The following is a 19,218-nucleotide window of genomic DNA, read 5'->3' on the forward strand; positions in this document are numbered from 1 at the left end:
ACAAAAAAAAAAGAAAGAACTCACACAAAATTATAAACAGCAAACATAAAATGAGGTACTTTGAAAGATAAGGATTGTTAATTATAAAAAAACACAACTCTTCAGTGGATAGGCCATGGCTGGTCCCAAAGACCTGTATACTAGGCCTTTCTTTCTGTTGTTACTGGCTGTAGATCTGGGCTGTCACTACCAACTAGGCAGTGATTCTGGCTCTAACTCTCACTCGTCTCTTTTCCATTTTCATGTAATTGAGCTTCAGAAAATTACCTCTTTCACTAATAAGGCGCCTGGTTAGTTGAGAGATTTCACTGACGCTTATGAGTCTTTGGTGTAATATTTCATTAAACATTTGCACATGCTGGAGGATGACTAAAAGAGAAAATGAACACAGTTATATCTGGCATAATAATAAAAATATGATAAAATAAAACCCTTCCCACAAATCTTCAGTGTCTTTTCCCCAAGATTTTCTTTTCTTTTACATGCATTCCTTAATCACAACTGTGTATTGAAAATAAACTTTATTTTCATACCCTCACCACTGCTCTTTAAAATGCACCTAGGTTTGCAAGATAGACAAAACATAGACTACAAATTACTCTTAATGGTTAAAATTCAATTGCATTGATGAAATTATAGGAAGAGGCTCATTTTCTGGTGCTGTCTCTGGGTTTTTAGAAATCCTGGTTGCTGGCTTACTCACTAATTTGGTAATTTGCAATGGGTTCCCCAGTCATTAGTGCAAATTAGCAAGGTTTAGCTATAATGTGAATATTAATATCTTCATTTGGAACCGTTCCACATGCCCTCTTCTGGTTTATAAGGACAAGTTGCTGTTTTAAACCCCAGATAGAAGTTATATGAAATATATGAATACAATGTTTATGAAAAGGCATTTGAAAATAATGCATCATTTTTCATCTTCGGTGGATCAAATGTCACTGGCTTTGATAATATTATATTTCAAAATCTCAAATACTGAAAGACAACCTGAAGTACATATTGTGCTATATTAAAGGAATATTGGTCCTGGGCTAGAAAGGATTTTCTACCCCAGTCTAAGCAATAACTACTTGATCACAGATCTCTCCCACATCTAAACTCCTGATGGCAGAGTCTGTGTCTCTCATTTGAAGGTCTTCAGAGCTCTGCTCAACATCCTATACAAATGTGGCTGTGTGCCTTCCACTGATGACATCTGGAGCACACTGAAGAAGTGTTACCTTCTGTCCATGACCCTTTGACAACCTTTTTATGTCTACCAACTTGTTACTGTGCAACTGCTTGCTTTCATAATTCTCCCTGACAACCACTCTCTCTGGATGCCTGCTTTTACCACAGTGAATACTAGAAATCTCTACTGCATCTTTTTTTTCTAATAACAGCAACACTGGTATTTTTCCTTCAAATACACCAAAACTATCAACTTACTAAGTCTTTATGGATGATCTTTTTAGGTCTTAGACCTGGTCTGTGCCATAGCTCGACTCGGACACTTTGAACGTGTCTTTCTACTTCTTTCCTAACTACAGCATTATTTAAATCTAACACTTGTCATCAATCAGCTTGAAGGCAAGAATGACCACATGAAATAGTATTCTCATGAAAAAGCAAGATAAATTGGCTAGCTGAGACTTCCAAACAAGACAGCGAGATAACATGAAAAACCAAATTTCTTTTTTTTTCTAGACTAGTTTAGTTCATCTTGTGGGTACACTATTTTTAAAGGAATCTCAAGCTTTGGATTTGTAGCCATGCTCTGACACACAGAGATAAATAAAATGGGGAGATTAAGTACTAGAAAGTCATGTGAATCCAGCACAGCACCTGGCACACACTTGAGTGCAGGTGCTTATGTTATTCTGAGCATAGCAGAAATCACTGTTCAAATGTTGTTGTTTTTTTAAGATTTATTGATTTTATTATGCACACAGTGTTCTGCCTGCATGTATGCCTGAAGGCCAGATAGAGCATCAGATCTCATTACAAATGGTTGTGAGCCACTATGTGGGTGCTAGGAATTGAATTCAGGACTTCTGGAAGAGCACCCAGTGCTCTTAACCATCGAGCCATCTCTCCAGTCCCTGTTTAAAACTCTTAGTGTCAGTGTCTACACATGCCCTTGCTATGGCTCTGGTGTTCACCATCAGTGAGAAAGCCATTGATAATTGTTTGGACATGATATGCATGAGGGAGGACTAGAGACAAACTAACAGTACTCTAAACAACAACAACAAAAACCTCAAAGAGTCAAAAAAAAAAAAAAAAAAAAAAAACAAGATGACGATCCATGCTGAATTCAAAGAGGGAAATATTAGGGTTGACAAGTATAGGTGGTGTTCTGGTTAGTTTTGTTAACTTCATATACTTGAGAAAAGAGAACCTCAATTGAAGAATCCCCCACATCAGAGTGGCCTATAGACATGCCTGCTGGCTTTTGCTTGACTGCTAATGTAGCAGGTTCCAGGTCACTATGAGCAATGACATCCCTATGCAGGTAACCAAGGTTGTCTATAAAAGGAAGCTAAACAAGTCACAGAAAGAAAGCCAGTCATCGATGTTTCCCTGTGATCTTTGCTTCATTCCCTGCTTTGAGTGTTCCTGCCTTGGCTTCATTTGATGATATACTATAGCCACTGTGGTAGCTTGAAAAGAATAGGCTCCCAAAGGGAGTGGCACTATTAAGAGGCCTTGTTGGAGAAAGTCACTATGGAGGCAGGCTTTGTGGTCTTATATACGCTCAAGTCATGCCCACTGAGGCACTTCACATCCTTTGTTGCCTTTGAGTCAAAATGCAGGAACTCACAGTTTGAGTATCATGTCTGCCTGCATACTGCCTTGCTTCTCACCATGACTATAATGGACTAAATCTCTGGACTGGAAGCAAGCCACCACAATTAAATTATAAGAGTTGCCATGGTCATAGTGTTTCTTAGCAGCAATAGAAACCCTAACTAAGACAATCTCTAAGCCAAAAACTTTTTTCCTCCTCAAGTTGCTTTTTGTCACAGTGTTTACTTATAGCGCCAGAATGGTGGGGGAACAAGCGGCAGTCTTTCCAAACTTCAAGCACAGGTGCTTATTTCAAGCTCACCTTTGGAGCTAGCAGACATGCTCTTTGATAGGCGGGACAGGTAAAACATATATGCAATCACAGCGAGCAGAGAGCAGAGATAAGAATCTTGTCAGCCTATTTGAAATATTTTAAAGTGTCACATAAACATCACTCTAATACCACCCCTTTCAAAACACCTACTTTTGAAGTCTCCCTAACATGACAGGCCACGTTTTCTGAGCAACAGTTCTATTTCCCCCACAAAACAAAACCAGACATCTGCTCCCAAAGTAAGACTCCCTGCTGTGTAAAGGCAGCAGCTGTGTGCACTTGACCTGTGCAGCAAAGTGACCTGTGGGGGCAGCAGGGCTCTGTCAAGCATCCCTCAAAATCACCTGTGTGGGCCCTCTCCAGCTGTAGTCAATCTGTCAGCACCATTTATGGGGCACTTAGCCAATGAAGAGCTGTCCTCAGGACTACAGGCAATTGCAATAATCAGTAAGGAACTCTTTCCAGAAGACTGGACATTATCTCTTCCACACAATGTGTAGGGTATGCTGCTTCTTACTGTTAAAGGCCCTCCTCAGAGTGGGATCCCTTCCTCTTACATCACAACATCAAAAGACCCTGTAAATGTTGACACTTGTAACAAATCATGTCCCCTCTTCAGAGTCCTCACACCTGTTCTAAGAATACAGGGAACCCATTCTCTTCCAGAATCATAACTTTTTCTGCTGGCCAATGTGCACCCACTTCAAACTTTAATTTCCATGTACAGTATAAGTTTAAGGGCTTAGTCTACAGAAGAAAAAAGATGTAAAGAGAAAGAAAAGGGAGAGTATGTACATCTTGAAAGGGCAAAATCAAAACAGACTTCATGAAGCTAAACTGTCTATTTATTTGAATCAAATACTATAGTTTTTAAGCATAATGTTTGACAGTAAACTGTCATCTAAGCAACAGACTCATTATAAAAATGTTAAGGGTATATAAATCTCCTTGACTGCTTATCATTAACTTCATGGGGTGTATTAGAAATGCCTAGCTATAATTTATATTTCACTAATAAGGTCCATTTTAATGTGTAGCTGTCAAATCTATTACTCACCTCTCCCCAGTTTTATGGTTTTCTGGACAGCGCTGAAATTGAATGTTAAAAGTGTGGCTTCAAACATTATCTTCTGCTCTGGTATCTCATCCCTGCTTTTTGCAGGGTGCCTCCCTTTCAATCAGAACTCAACATCCAAATCATTTTCTGAAATGTACAGCAAGAGAAAGAGACATTAAGAGATTTTCTTTTTAAAAGGCAAGATGCAACTTGTTTTCCAACTTTCAAAATAAAATTAAAAAAAAAACATTGATAGTAGAGGAGAATTTTGAGTGATTTGGGCTTCACAAGGATTTTTATTTGTTTGGATCTTTTTTTCCTGTTATGTGTGATAAAGCATGTCAATAAGTTTCTACTCCATAGCAAGCAGAAGGGCCCATAGCTCCACTTAATGTTCCATTTGTCTCTCAGTCAGTTCAAGGGACTCCAAGAAGTTTAATGAACTTGATGCTTGTCTGTTAACAATGTCCAAAAAGTCAAGGAAAAGATGGAATTGTGTAGTCCCTTAGGTTATGTCCAACTGAACAAATGAACCCAAAGAAGGAAAGTATTGGTACACAACCAAAATAAGCAGTCTTTAACCACCAGCACACTTTAGAACTCATACTGTTGGCATCCAAAGCATTTAAATGGATTATGCAAACTTTAACAGAAAATGCTTTCATGTTTGGGGCATATGGATTGGCATGTGACCAATGTGCCAGTTCACACTTACACTTTCTGGAAGCTTTCAAAGCATCGAGAAACATAATGCAGTGGCTTCCTCAATTCTGCAACTTGAAATATTGGGCAAGGATACAAAGCGGAAGTCTTAGCAAACATTGGGATTTGCCAAAACATTAATCCAATGAAGAATAAGTTCATAGATTCTTCACCTAACAATTGTGATTAGAGCAGTCCAGATATGACAGCCTAAAATAATGCCTACTGGACAGTGTATTCCCTTCCTGGCCACTTGGCTTTGTCTGTGGATGCTTCCCCTTGATGTCCTTAGCACCTGAGTATTTTAAAACAGCAGGAACTACTGCTCAAACAAAGGATGGTGCATTGTGGGAATGAAACCAGTGAAATGTATTGTCCTTACAAAGCAGAGCCATTCTTAAGAATAAGTGTCTTAAACTTCTGCTTTTCATAAAATTAACTATACCAGTCACAGAAGCAGTGATTGAGAGATATGGTATACTAAATTCTGGTACGATGAGTGGAGGTTCTCATTTATCCACCTAAGTCCTTCACATTAAATTTGAAACAGTCAATTATGAAAAAAGTCATTGTCAATGCTATTGATGTTTAATGTTGGTTTCCTATCACCACTTCTCCAGAAACTACTACCCCTTAGACAACAACCTCTCTTTAACTGAAAATCTTAGCATTCCTAATAGAGTCCAGTCTTACTACTTTTCCTGCTATCTTAAGGGTCCTTTATTTCCCCCTCAGGATCTGCCCAACTGCTCCCTTTCCATCCTAAGCAGCCATCTAGTGTTCAGCTTCTCATTACTATGGCCATACTATAAATCTTTATCTTCACTATTCTTTTGAGAGCTCCTGCAGCCTCTCTTCCAGTCAGATGAAATTAACACCAGTCAGCCTCAAGCATTAGTAGATGTGTATTCTGGAGGGGCAAGCAACTTAACTTCTCCAAGTTGTTATCCTCTTTAGTAAAATGAACTTGTGAATCTGACACAGTGTGCCCCAGTAGGTGTGTTCAACAGTTCACAACAAGCTAAGCAGTAATCTCAGAGCTTTCCTAGTCATGCTTGTTATGTTCCTTATGACACTGTGGGATTTTATTCTGACTTAGAGGAGGAAGCAGCCAGGCTATTGAAGTTGTATAATTACAACCTTCCAACTGCCATTCCTTATGATCCTTACGGTGATAAACATCTTCTATAAAGTTTAAAGAATACTTTTCTTCAGCACTCAAAGTCTTCAAATATGGCTGTCTATCTCACACAGGTCATGGCATCCCTCATCAAACCCTTCTTCCACATATATTCCCAATGATGCTAAATAGTAATTTTCCATTACCAGACCTTGGTGCATTTTTTCTCCTTTTGAAGCACAATTCTATTTTCACCTCCTTATTGTTTCAAATTCCTAGTCATTCTTTAAATATCATTTTCAAACTCTATGACAGAAGCTTCCCTTCTACCTCCCCAGGCAAACTGAAATTCTCATATGCCAACCTATAGTTAAAACACTCATGGAGTTACCATTGTTCGGTGTTTATTTGCATATCTGGCATCCCCTAGATATTAAATTTCTTAAGGGACTATGGTCTTGCTCCTGTCTCCAAGTTGTGCTTAGCATATGATAGCTAATCAGTGAATACTGCAGCAGTCAATGGATGTTACCATTCTCTTTTACAAAACCTCTCCAGAAACTTCAAAAAGAAGCAACTCTTTTTCAATCTTGAAGCTACATAAATACGATACTGATCTCATACATTTTTCCAGCACAGTGTCTATAACGAGATCTGAATAACAATTTGCTCAAATCATCCCAGGCCAAAAGCAACTTCATCTAGAAACTTATCAAAATTGACCACATCTGTGAAGTCACCTAACCCCACAGAATCATAGAGGATCAAACTGTGCATCTATCTAATTCACATTCATTGGAGTCACTGACTCCACTGAGTAGGGAGTAAAGGTAAAAGATGAAGATAGCAATTCAGTGGCCCTAGGGATCAATGAGCATCACATGAGGAAAAACTCTACTGCTTAATGTCTGGCCACATTCCTAATTTCGGCCAGATATTGCACTAAAGTGAGAAGGCACACAATAAATCCATCTCCATGGGTGGAAAAAAAATCAATGCATATATATCATGGATGGAGGAATGATAGTATGTCTCCCTAAGTGTGTGTGTGTGTGTGTCTGTGTGTGTGTGTGTGTGTGTGTGTAGTAAACTAAATGTTTCTGATAGTTTATTCTATCCAACAGTGTAGTGCACTAAATACATGTTCAACAGGAGTACACATAAAAGAAAGAAGGCAACTGTCTTTCTAATGTAAACACACATCCTCATTATCCTGAACCAATGATAGTGCATAGCACCACTACAAATGCTGAGATAACACAGTCCCACAAAGCACTCTCAAATCTCCAGACATGCTAAGCAAAGAAAAGCAATTTTTGTTTTTTGCTGATAAATGGTTTAATCAAACCTAACAGATGAGGCAATATATTTCGAGAACATTGTGTAGTTCAGATCATGAGGTCAGTAATTTTCTCTGGTGCAAACACATTACGGTGTAACTGAGTGTTTGTTGTGGGAGTAAGCTGGTGAGGAGGAAAGGCATAGATTTTCTGCAATAGATTGTGTAGTGTTTTCTATCTAGAAATTATTTATATTCTAAAGTGCTGTTAGAGGGAAAAGGCATCAAATGGAAAGGTTTCCTGTGATTTTACAAACAGAAAATAAAGTAGCATTGTAATGTGATGCTTCACAATAAACCAAAACGACAACAACAGAAATAATACTAAAGTAATGAGAGACTGGAATTTTGATTTATTTTTCAAATTCTAACACATCCCATATGTCATATGAACTCAGCTTTATCAAACATCACAAAAAAAGCTCACACAGTCCAAGCACTGTCATGTAATTTGTGTAAGTTAATTCTGCAAAAGACAAGAACTTCAGACTATACCTTCCCAAGGCATAGCTTTTCATGGCCAGCCAGTTCTGTGTCCCAGCCAAGTTCCTGGGGCGTCTGCAGCTATGTATCATGTGCTTACAGATTTGCTTCATGTTTCTACATGAATTTCTGTTTAAATTCTTGAAATAAAATCACACCTTCTAAAACTGTCCTGGCAATAACTTGCCATGGAACAACCTTAGAGTGTGTTCATATAACATTGTTATGAAATTTTAACAGTTCTTCATATTTACATAGAAAATTACCCTTTTGTATACCAGCTTAATGCCTGACAATCCTGGCACCTATGTAGGAAAGCATATTCCAATTTGGAGATGGAAACACTTGGGCTCAGAGAGTTTAAAGCTGACCCGAGATCAGCAAGCTTTGCGAAATCTCTGCCTAGATTCCCATTTTCCAATACATGACCCCTACCATGTTCATGACTGCCAAGAGAGCACCGGACTTGAGTGTTTGTTCTACAGCTCTCTTCCTTGGATATGAAGTCTACCTTTTCATCCTTACTGAACCTCAATGTGGTCTCAGGGACTTTCTGTCCATGCCCCCTCTGTGACTCATTCTACTGTACCTCACTGGAGTTGTTAGTGGTTCTATGACCAAACAGAGTAGAAATACCAAGCGCAAAAGGCCCAGTTGTTCTGATTTTCCCCAATTACCCAAGACTGCGGGACTTCCCAGCATACGAGGCTGTCCTGTGCAGCAGGGTTTTAAGTGTTTTAAGCCAGGACATTCCCAGGTAAAGCAGGGTACCTTGAGTTCTAAAATGTTAGGTAAGCATCTTCAGAAACAAGGATTTAGTTCATGAGAGGTAACACTCTTACTGATAAAAATACATCAACAAATTGAACAATCATTGAAGATACATAGAACAGTTCCGTTATTGAAAAAATTTAAGTAAGCCCTTTATTGAAGCATTGTTTTATTTTGTTATTGATTTATCCTAAGTGTTAGTTCTTTTATCTTTGTGATAAGAGGCATATCAGAGAATGTTATTAAGGGACAATATATGAGGTCCCCAGCAGTGGGTCCAAGATCTAACACTAATGCACAAACTGACTTAGTGGAGTCCATTCTGTATGGAGAGATACCTTACTCAGCCTAGACACAGGAGTGTGGGGGTGGAGAGATGCCTTGGTAATGCTTTAAGGAGATGATGGGACAGACTTAGTAGACTTCCTAGGGGAGGTCTTACTCTCTCCGAGGAGCAGATGGTAGGAGGGAGGAGTAGGGGAAATAGGAGGAGAAGAGGGAGGGGAGAACTGGGATTGGAATGTAAAAAAAAAAAATAATTAATTAAAAAAAAAAAAAAAAAAAAGGGAAAGAAAGAAATGACAGAAAGCCCAGGCTTATCAGACTGTTGAGGTGGCTCCGAGGTTAAGAGAGCACTACTCTAGAAGACTAGAGTTTCCATCTTGGTAGCCATGCTGGGCAGCTCACAACCATCCATAATTCCAGCTCTGGAGCATCTGAAATCCTCTTCTGGTCTCTTAAGGTACCTGAAATCACATGGGCACACAGACACAAAAAAACTAAAAATTAAGTCCTTTTTGTTGTTGAAGTTAAGTGAGCAAAGCAGGGCATGGTTGTACACACCTTTAATCCCAGCACTCAAATGGCAGAGGCAGACAGATTTCAGTGAGTTTGAGGCCAACCTGGCCTACATAGTGAGTTCCAGGACAGCCAGGACTACATAATTATATCTTGTCTCAAGGGGGGAAAAACACCTAAAAGACAGACAGAAACTTAGAATTTGCCATGAAACAATTTAAAACATCAACACCTATACAACAATGGAGAAGCTGTAGTTTAGTGTGCAAAGAAGAAAGGAATACAAAGAATGACCTGCCTGGTGCCCAATCGTATTTTGGAAGGGAAGAGAAAGAAACAGACAGAAAGGAAATAATCAAATTGAGAGCTGAAATCAATTAAATATAAGCACAAATATGAAGGTCAAATTTGGAAGAGGCAAGCATAAGACTGTAATTGATGAGAACTAGATCAGTTGCTGTAAAGTAGGTAGGAAGCAATGGGAATGTGTGTAGTGAGATAGTCCTTCTGTGGCACTGACCACGCCCATTGGGATGTGGAGCCATGGGCGGAAGTGACCTGTGGAAGGAGGTCGGAGGGAGAGCCGGGAAAAGCTCTCTTGCTGGCGTGACTCGGACAGGAGAGGATCGGGTTGAATTTCCTGGTGTTCACCTGTCTAGGTTGTAAGTTATTTCCCCCTGAATAAACATCTATTCGGCCTATTTGTTTACCCTGATCCTTATTTAACCGCGTTAGATGTGTACTAAAGTCGCACCAGTGAGGACAGAAAAGGTACAGATTTAAGTAGTAAAGAAAAGGAAAATGCATAGATCTAGATTGAATATAGTTTATGAGGCAAATGAGACACCTAGGGAGCCAATGAAAATTATATATGGCATATGTGTGTGTATGTACAAGTGTGATGAGCTTATATTTCTCATTTTGAAAGAACTATGTACCATACATACAAATTTCAATTTTTTTTTTTTGCCAGACTCGTTGAGATTCTATGACCATCCTCAGCTACTCCTCTTCAAAATATCTGGATAATATGCAAGTACATATGCATATACCAACACTTTGTCTTAGACAGCTATGCTCCTAGGAAAATAATATAACTTAATTCCTTTATCTATGAATTAACTTCTTCATGCCAGCGGCGGGTCTAGACACTGGTAACAAATGAGATGAATGAATCAGAGAGAGACCATGCCCTCAAGGAGTCTACAGCATAGAGGAAGAGAAAAACAATGCAAAAGAGGGAGAGGAGAAGAAGAAGATGATGAAGAAGAGAGAGAGAGGAATCACAGTGTAATGTGATCAAGGGAATGTATTCTCAAGGAGGAGCACATACAGGGAACACTTATGCAGGGATGCAGGGAGGGGGAAGACACTGGTTCTCAGGAGCTTTTGGAACAGATTTTCTACAGGCCTGTCCCAGGGTGGTTATGTGCTTGCATCTCATCCTACTTCCCTTTTACAGTGAGTTCTCTACAGTAAAAATTGTTTCTTATTTATCACAGAACTTTGCCCAGTAGGTGCTCAGTGAGACAGATGGCTGAATGGATGGATGGATGGCGGGTGAAATGAGTAGGATATGAATCGATATTGACCTGACCTCAAAGGATAGAGAAAGAATGACCATCAATTCATGGAAATCACCAGGTAAATAGTGCTATATGGTGAAAAGGATTTATTGAGAAGGCACTATATTAAATGGACCATTGGTTCAATTTTGTTGTGTGGAGTTTGACCCTTATCAGTTGATTCTTGTTGTTTAGTATTTATTGAGACAGATTTTCTTTGCACTTAAGCTACTCCCTGGGAGAAGGTTAGGCACTTCTGGAAAGTGCATTAACTCTTTCAAGCCACCAGGGTGCTATTCAGTGAATTACTTTTCAGTAATTAAAGATGCTGCAACACAAAACCACAATGTTCTGGGAAATGGAGAGCTAATCTCTCTGCCTGCCTTCCCTAGCTGCCTGCTTCTGATTACTGAAGAGATAGGGTGCGAATATGGGTGGATTACACAATGACAATCAGCCCTGGTTTCGCATAAGAACCTACACAGTATTCTCTTCCTAAAGCCCATGAATTTCTCACATTAGAGAACAAAGATTAGTAGGATCAAGTGACTAAACCACTTAAAGGCTTTAATCCTCATTCCTGCACAAATTCACCCTGTGCTTTTGTACTTATCTCCTTCAAGTTTTTCACTTTCTCCACCCCTCTCAGTGCATTTGCTGGATGATCAGAGCTGTTGTGAGCACCAGGCAACTAATATCTCTAATCTTTTCTAATATATATATATATATATATATATATATATATATATATATATATGTATATGTTTTTAAAGAGGCGAGTTTGAATGACTGCCTGTCTTTTCCTGGTATCAACGAACAGGCCTGACATCCATACATTAAGCACAACCATTCCCTCTTCCCTCTTCTCCTGGCCCCTCACAAGCCAGCAGTATTCATTTTCTATCTTCAAAACTCTTTTGCAGCTAGTTTGCATCTTTAATTACCCTGGGCACTGGGCTTGTTTTATATGACTTATAACAAGCAGTTTTACCCTTGGTTCATTGAAGTAAAATCATCCCTGGTTTGAGCCAAGACATATTCAATATACAATTACCTGGTGGGTCAAGGCTCTGCCGTTTTGTCATTTTTACTGGCATTTTCTCCATTATTGCTAAGTACTGAGCAGTAGAAGCTGTCAGAACCACATGGCTGATCTGAAACTTAATTTTCCTAAATTGCACAATCCCTCAGAAACAGCTACCACCCCCCAGGCACGGTCCCCTTGACAAGGGGCAAACGGTTAAATTTCAAACTGAGTTATACAGAGAGAGATGGGAGGAAGGAAGCAATTAAGCAGAACTTGGGTTTTCTGGGGAATGAGACTTTTCAGAGACAATGCAGAATTCTGTGTCAAAGTCACTGCTTGAAAGCCTTTGAGTAGCAAGTGGTTTTAAATCATGGAGTGGTATGGCAAAGAGATCAGTCAAGGCAAGGACAAGCGAACTGAACATTATGTTAAAGACGGGGTTCTATGCAGTTTTATGGGCATTATTTCATTAACTCTGATAATAACCATTTAAAATGGACATTTTATTCCACTTTTTTCTGTATAGATGAGAAAACCGAGGTAGCGAGTCTAGCCGACTGACTGAGGATTCCACAGCTAGGGAGGAGTGAAGCAGTCCTCATGCAAGCCTACCCCTGCTGAATCTCTGCATAATGATCTTTGCACTCACCCACACTGGAAGTAGTTTAAAAAGCAGTTTGTTGGAGCAAAGGATGAGTAGTCTAACGTTATAGTCTTTCTGATTCAAAGAGCCGAGACATGAGACAGGAATACAAAATGCCCAGAATTAACCTCTGCTGCCTCTACCCCATTATCCACAGAGCTACTCATCTGCTTCCTGCTGAGGCTCCAGGTGATCTCAAAGAAGCTATCCCCCTTGGTCTCTTCCTACTCTGGGTAACATCATAACTCCCGCACGGCTTTCTCATAAAGAGAAGCCCTTTGAAGTCCAATAAGCTACCCAGTCCCTGCCACCTGGAGAACTGAGAAAACACAAATCACTTAGACTCTTGCTGTGCTCTGGCCTCGAAGACAAACTGCCTGCACCAACTTGTAAGGAAGAGCAGAGCAAGATTTCTTAGTGAGGGGCACAGACCTGGGAGCAAATTAAAATGTAAACGCAGATGCTAATTCTTTACAGATCACCTAACCATGCTTTCTGACAGCTCTCTTTTCTCTCCTTTTTTTCTTTCCTGCACGCTCTCTCATACACATGCAACTGTATTGTAAAATATTGAGAGTCCTTCAGCCGTGTTTTTTACCTTGACAGCATTATTTCTATTTGCAGTGGAGTAGAACTGTAGACCATGGATTCATAGCCACTTGTAACCCACTGGAATGTACGGACCGACTAAACATCACTTTATTCCTCTTTAGATGACATCCCTTACCCAGGCTCTGAGAAAAGCATGGGTACATACAGTTCTGCACCATATGTCAAGTGACCACGAGACTTTCAACAACGTTTTCCTCTCACCATCTATCCCCTCCCTCAGGGCCTCTTCTACCTTGATAAACACCATGATCAAAAGCAATATGGAGAGAAAGGGTTTTATTTCATCTTGCGTTTTACAATCCATCATCATCAAAGGGGAGCTTGAAGCAGAAACCCTGGAGGGATACTGTTACTAGCTTGTTCTCTCTGGCTAGTGCCCAGCAAAGCCAGGACCAGTGTGGCACTGCCCACAATGGGTTGAACCTTCCTACTATGATGTGCAATGAAAAAAAACTCCACAGACTTGCCCAAAGGCCACTGTGATCAAGGCACCAACTGAGACTCCCTCTGGCATCTGATTGATAACTCTGTGCCATCAGCTGAGGCCAACTAAGAGTGCTACAGTCCAACTTCGCCTTACAAGGGCTCTGAGTCAACCATTCTTCTAATGGGCTTACTGTAGAATTCCCCACACAAAGGCCAAGGTGTGGTCTCTACCTCAGCTTCTCAGAAGTAGCCTTTAAAGTCTTGCAATTTCCCAATTGATAGAAATGTCTGTTTTTCACCATGGGCCCTGAGAACACACATGAAAGTCTGTGCTAAAAAGATGATGAAGGAAGGGACCAACCACTTGGGGATGCTTATGACAGGAACCAGCTATACAAAAAAAAAAAAAAAAAAAATGCCATATGATTAGAGAATTGGAGGTTTGGGCCATGTGAAGAGTAGGTTCCTCTGGGGAGAGGAAAGGGGCTACAGATGCAACAGAAATTCAATCAGCCATGCCTACCAAATAAAGCTTTAGTGAAATTGATATACACTGAAATTGGGATACACTTCCAGGTCACAACACTCTGTATTATCACATATCTATGACTGTCTCAGATTCTACTCTGTATGTCTCTTTTTTTGTCTCTCTCTGATCTGGGTTCTTTGCTATAATAAAACTATAATTGCAAGTACCATAAGTTCTCAGATTTTATCTACAAAATTATCAAACCTGAAAGACTCCATGAGCAAAAATTTGTGATCAGTTGGTTTGAAATGAGGCTTCCCTCAAAGGTATTAAGGCAGTGTGGTCTGAAACTTGAGACTTTGTAAACATATTCAAATCTACTTCTCTCTCTGTGTGTGTGTGTCTCTCTCTCTATCTCTCTGTCTCTCTCTGTCTCTCTGTCTCTCTCTCTGTGTGTGTGTGTGTTTAACAGCCCCCAAATAAAACCTCACATCCTCATCCCTTTTCAACTCAGTCTCATCACAACATAATTTACTACCTGAGATATGTCGTTTCTACACTTGTTCTAGAAGCCAAAGATAAGAACATTTTAGTTATGATCATTACTGCTTCTGATGCTTACATAGAGCCTTCACCCCCCCCCCATGTTCTAGTCTCTTTGGTGTGGGAAGGTGCTTTGCAAGCTACTGAAAGAGAAATCTGAACATCAACATAGCCACAAAACTTCATACCTACAATCTGTCCTGCCTCCAAGATATACTGAGGCAATAGTGACACACACAACCTGTGCAAATGACTAACCAATGTTTGCTTTAAGTTGAGGCCCATGTACAAGAGGAAGTCCATGCTCTACACTGACTGGATGGCCAAGAACAGGAAACTGTATAGCCAGATACCTAGGGTAGGACCAAACACAACTAGCAAATAAATACATAAACTGATGAAATGGTTCTCAATGATATTCTTTTATACTCATAGGTAAGAACCTTGTCTAGTTGTCATCAAAAATGCTTCCTCTGACAGCAGATGAGTGGGTACAGAAACCCATAGCCAAACATTATGTGGAGAGAGTCTAAATCAAGGTCTCCATTAGGTCCCTACCTAGGGGATTGGGGAACCCAGAGGAAGGAGAAGAGGAAAAGAGTTAAGGAGTCAGAGGAAATGGACACCAGAAGAATGGGACCCACTGAATCAACCACAGTAAGAGGGCCTACTGAATCAATCAATTAAGTGGGGTTCATATGGGCACACAGATTAAATCTGTAGCACGGGGCCTGTACGGATCTGCACCAGGGATTGTATCTGTCAGCTTGGTGTTTTTGTGGGACTCCTAACAGTGGAAATGGGGTGTGTCTCTGACTCTTGACTGCACTTGAGACTCTTTCCCTCCTATTCGGTTGCCTTGTTCAGCCTTAATATGGGGTCTTTTGCATTGTCTTATTGTATCTTGTTTGTTGTCTCTTGGAGACCTGCTCCATTCTGAAGGTAAATGGAGGGGGGTGGATCTGGAGAAGGGTGAAGGTTGGGGGAGATAGGAGGAGTGAAGGTAGGGGAAACTGTGGTCTGGATGGAAGAAAGGAAGAAAGGAAGGAAGGAATAAAGGAAAGAAGAAAATGGTTTAAATGACTCATATAATGATGGACAGCTTTCTTTGGCCCACACATATCAGGAAGCATCTGCTAACTTGAGAAGTTCCTGGGTAGAAGAGAAACAAGGCTAGAGATTTGCAGGGTGAGATGAGAGGAGCAGATACCCTGTAGTCCTGATTAGGTAGCAACTTGTATTTAGAACTGCTCCATAACTCCAAATTAGAATGCCACTCAACCATTGGTATGCTCCATCTCTCAAACTGAGATGTTTTTGCACACTTTTTAATTTAGAGGCTTGTTAGGCTCTGGGGATCAGGACCATCGCAGAAATGAAGGTCTGGAGAGAACAGAGGTATCGTCAAAGTCAAAAGAACCTGGAGAACTTTTACATGTCTGCTTGCTTGTTTGTTTGTTTGTTTTTTTAAATTTCCTGCCCCAGGTATCTGTGTCCTGACACTTAGAAGATGAAGTATTCATGGCCATTTGCACCTCACTCCTCCTGCTACAAATTCAGTCTCATTAGTATTGCAGCTTAGGGCCAGGGCAGCCCTCCAAGAGACTGAGAGTACACTCCCAGTAGATCTGTGTGAGGCATAAAAAGATGTGTGGGTGGTCTTCTGGGACCTGGACTGTGATATATAGAGCTTTCTGGCATTTTGCTTGAAGCCTTAGAACTAAGTGTTGTTAGCTTCTAGCTTTCTGAGCTTTGGGACAGTGATTCTGATTTTTTTTTTTTTTCCTTTTCCTGTATTTACTGGGGGGAGGTGCTATCCCAATGCCAAAAACACTACTCACTCACTCACTGCAACACTGCACCTCTTCTAATCACTAATGCTCCCAATGCAGCATCTTCCTGCCTCTGCCTCTCTCAGGACAATTGGAGCAGGCATGCTTACTGAGTTGTCAGGAACTCACAGATCACTAAGCACTCTGGAATATCCCTAACTACTCCTGTTCCTTGTTTTCCATTTTTTTTTTTTTTTTTTTTTTTTTTTTTTGTGGGAAACAATTCTCTGTGCAGTGTCAGATTCATCTTCTGCATAAGAAAACGGGAGAACTGCGCGGGGGGTGGGGGGGGTGGGAGATGATAAGACTTTGTAAAGCAAGAGAAATGAGTTAACCAAAGCTTGCTATTCTAAAATGCCACATGGAATTTCTAAGGCCAGTACTGTCGCAGTACCTTTCCTCCTGTGATATAAAGTCCTTGGAGCAAAGGTCAAAAGACCTGCAGTCCAGCTTCAGCCCTGCCCTAATTAGCAGTGTGACCTCTGTCAGGTCTCATGACTTCTGTAGCCCTGGGCTTCTCTTCTATGAAATGTACAAATGACCTTTGAGGCCCTTCAAAGCTCAGAGTTTTCCTGATAAAGAACATGCAGAGGAAGACACAAATCCCCAGGGAGGAGGACCAAGGACCAGAAGTCCAACATGAAAGGATGAGCAAGAGAAAGGCAGCCCTTGATGTGTGGCTGCCCGAAGAGAGAATCAAATCTACTTTTCTTCAGGAGGGACTCCCATGTCTGGTGTGACCCTGAACACTTCAGCACCAAATTAAAAAAAAAAAAAAATCAACTATCTGAGAACTGCTATTATTCTAAGTGATAAAATAAGCACTGGACTAGAGTGCTGATTAAATTCGGACTGATGTGACTGGTTATGCTGTCCTTGACAAGAGCTCTGTTAAACACTGCTTGAGTAGACATGACCAGCCCAGAGAGAGAAGAAATGTTTTTCCACTTAACAGAGAAATAGAGCAGGATAAATCTAGAGAGGTCATTTCAATAGTGGGAGAGAAGTTAATTTAAAATGATTGTATTAAAATTAATTAGCCTTCATTTATATTCTAAAATATATCTGGCAGATATAAAAATTACATGAACTATATAACTTGATATGCCTGATGCAGTTATCACTCAGGCACTAAGAAGCCCCAAATGGGTAGAACTTATTTTGTGTTGGTGTATTATTATTATTATTATTAATTTTGTAGTGTCCTAGTTCATATAAAGGTCCAAGCTAAAATAAATAACAAATAAATAAAGATAAATTTTAAAAAGCAACAAGAAAATAATATTGTTTTTATTCTTCTCTCATATATTACATCCTAACCACAGTTTCTCCTCTCTCCTCTCCTTCAAGTCCCTCCCCCCCCTCCTCACCTCCAGATCTACTTTTCCACCATTACCCTTCATAAAAGAGCAGACCTCCCAGGGATATCAAAGGAACATGTTATAACAAGTTACGTTAAGACTAGGCACAAACCTTCATATCAAAGCTGGTGGAGGCAACCCAGTATGAGAAGGGGCTCAAAAGAAAGCAAATGAGTCAGAGAGAGTCCCTGTACAGAGGACTATAGGTCAGACCCTTGTTGGTTCAGTCTCTGTGAGACATTATGAGCCCTGCTTAGCAAATTCTGAGGGCTGTGTTCTTGTGTGAGGCATGACTTCCAATGGAGGGACTGGGACACCAACCCAGCCACAAAACTTTTGACCTATAGTCTGTCCTGCCTACAAGATGTGTTAGGGTAAAGATAGCACAGAACTTGTGGAAGTGGCCAACCCATGGCTGGGTCAACTTGAGACCCACAGCATTAGAGAGAGTGTGGATGCCTGATATGGCCTGAAGGGCCAGGAACCTGATGCTGTATTGTCCAGAGACCTAGAATAGAACCAGGGGAAAATGATTCCTACTGATATTCTGTTATTATCCTCATAAACCAAAGCCTAGCACAATCATCACCAGAGAGGCTTCATCCAGCAACTGATAGGAGCAGATTCAGAGACCCAAACATTAGGCAAACCTCAGAGAATCCTGCAGAAGTGAGGGAGGAAGAGTATAAGATCTTAAAATATAAGGAACAAAGCAGAAGGAATAAATACTTTATGTCAAAGGTGCCCAAAACTTTTAAATAAAAAGGATGATTGAGACACATACAACTCCCAACTCTCCACGTGGGAAATCAGCAATGGAAATCTCCTACCCTGCATCTCTTGATGGAGTTTCCAGCCAAGGTTCTCTTCTTTACATTTCATTCTTAACTCCTTTATGTTTAAGTATAATATAGAGTCCCTTCTAAGCAGCACATTCATGCTCACAAATATACTCTATTTAAGATTTAATGTTCAGTTCCCACGACAAGGTAGCAGTTACTTCACAAATGAAAACATATTTCTATCATGTGAAACAGAGATGAAGGGATTCCTGCCATTTCCCAGAGACAGACATGGGAATCAGGAGAGCAATGCTGAGGAGCACAGAAAGGGAAGAATTCAGTGGACTTGGGAACTGAAGACACATGTTTTTGGAAGGAAAGAGGGTGTGTTTGTGTACGTGTGCATGTGTGTGTGCATGTGTGTGTGTGTGTGTGTGTGTGTGTGTGTGTGTATGCATGTGTGGGTGTGTGTGTCTTTGTGCTTTGAGAAATGGTGGCTGTACTCAAACCCATGATGCTCTCTTCTTTGCCCACCCTATGACAGACTATAGATGTCCCCACTGCTACAATGGGAGTAAAGAA

Source organism: Phodopus roborovskii, unplaced genomic scaffold, assembly GCF_943737965.1.
Source record: "Phodopus roborovskii unplaced genomic scaffold, PHOROB, whole genome shotgun sequence".
Lineage (NCBI taxonomy): Eukaryota > Metazoa > Chordata > Mammalia > Rodentia > Cricetidae > Phodopus > Phodopus roborovskii.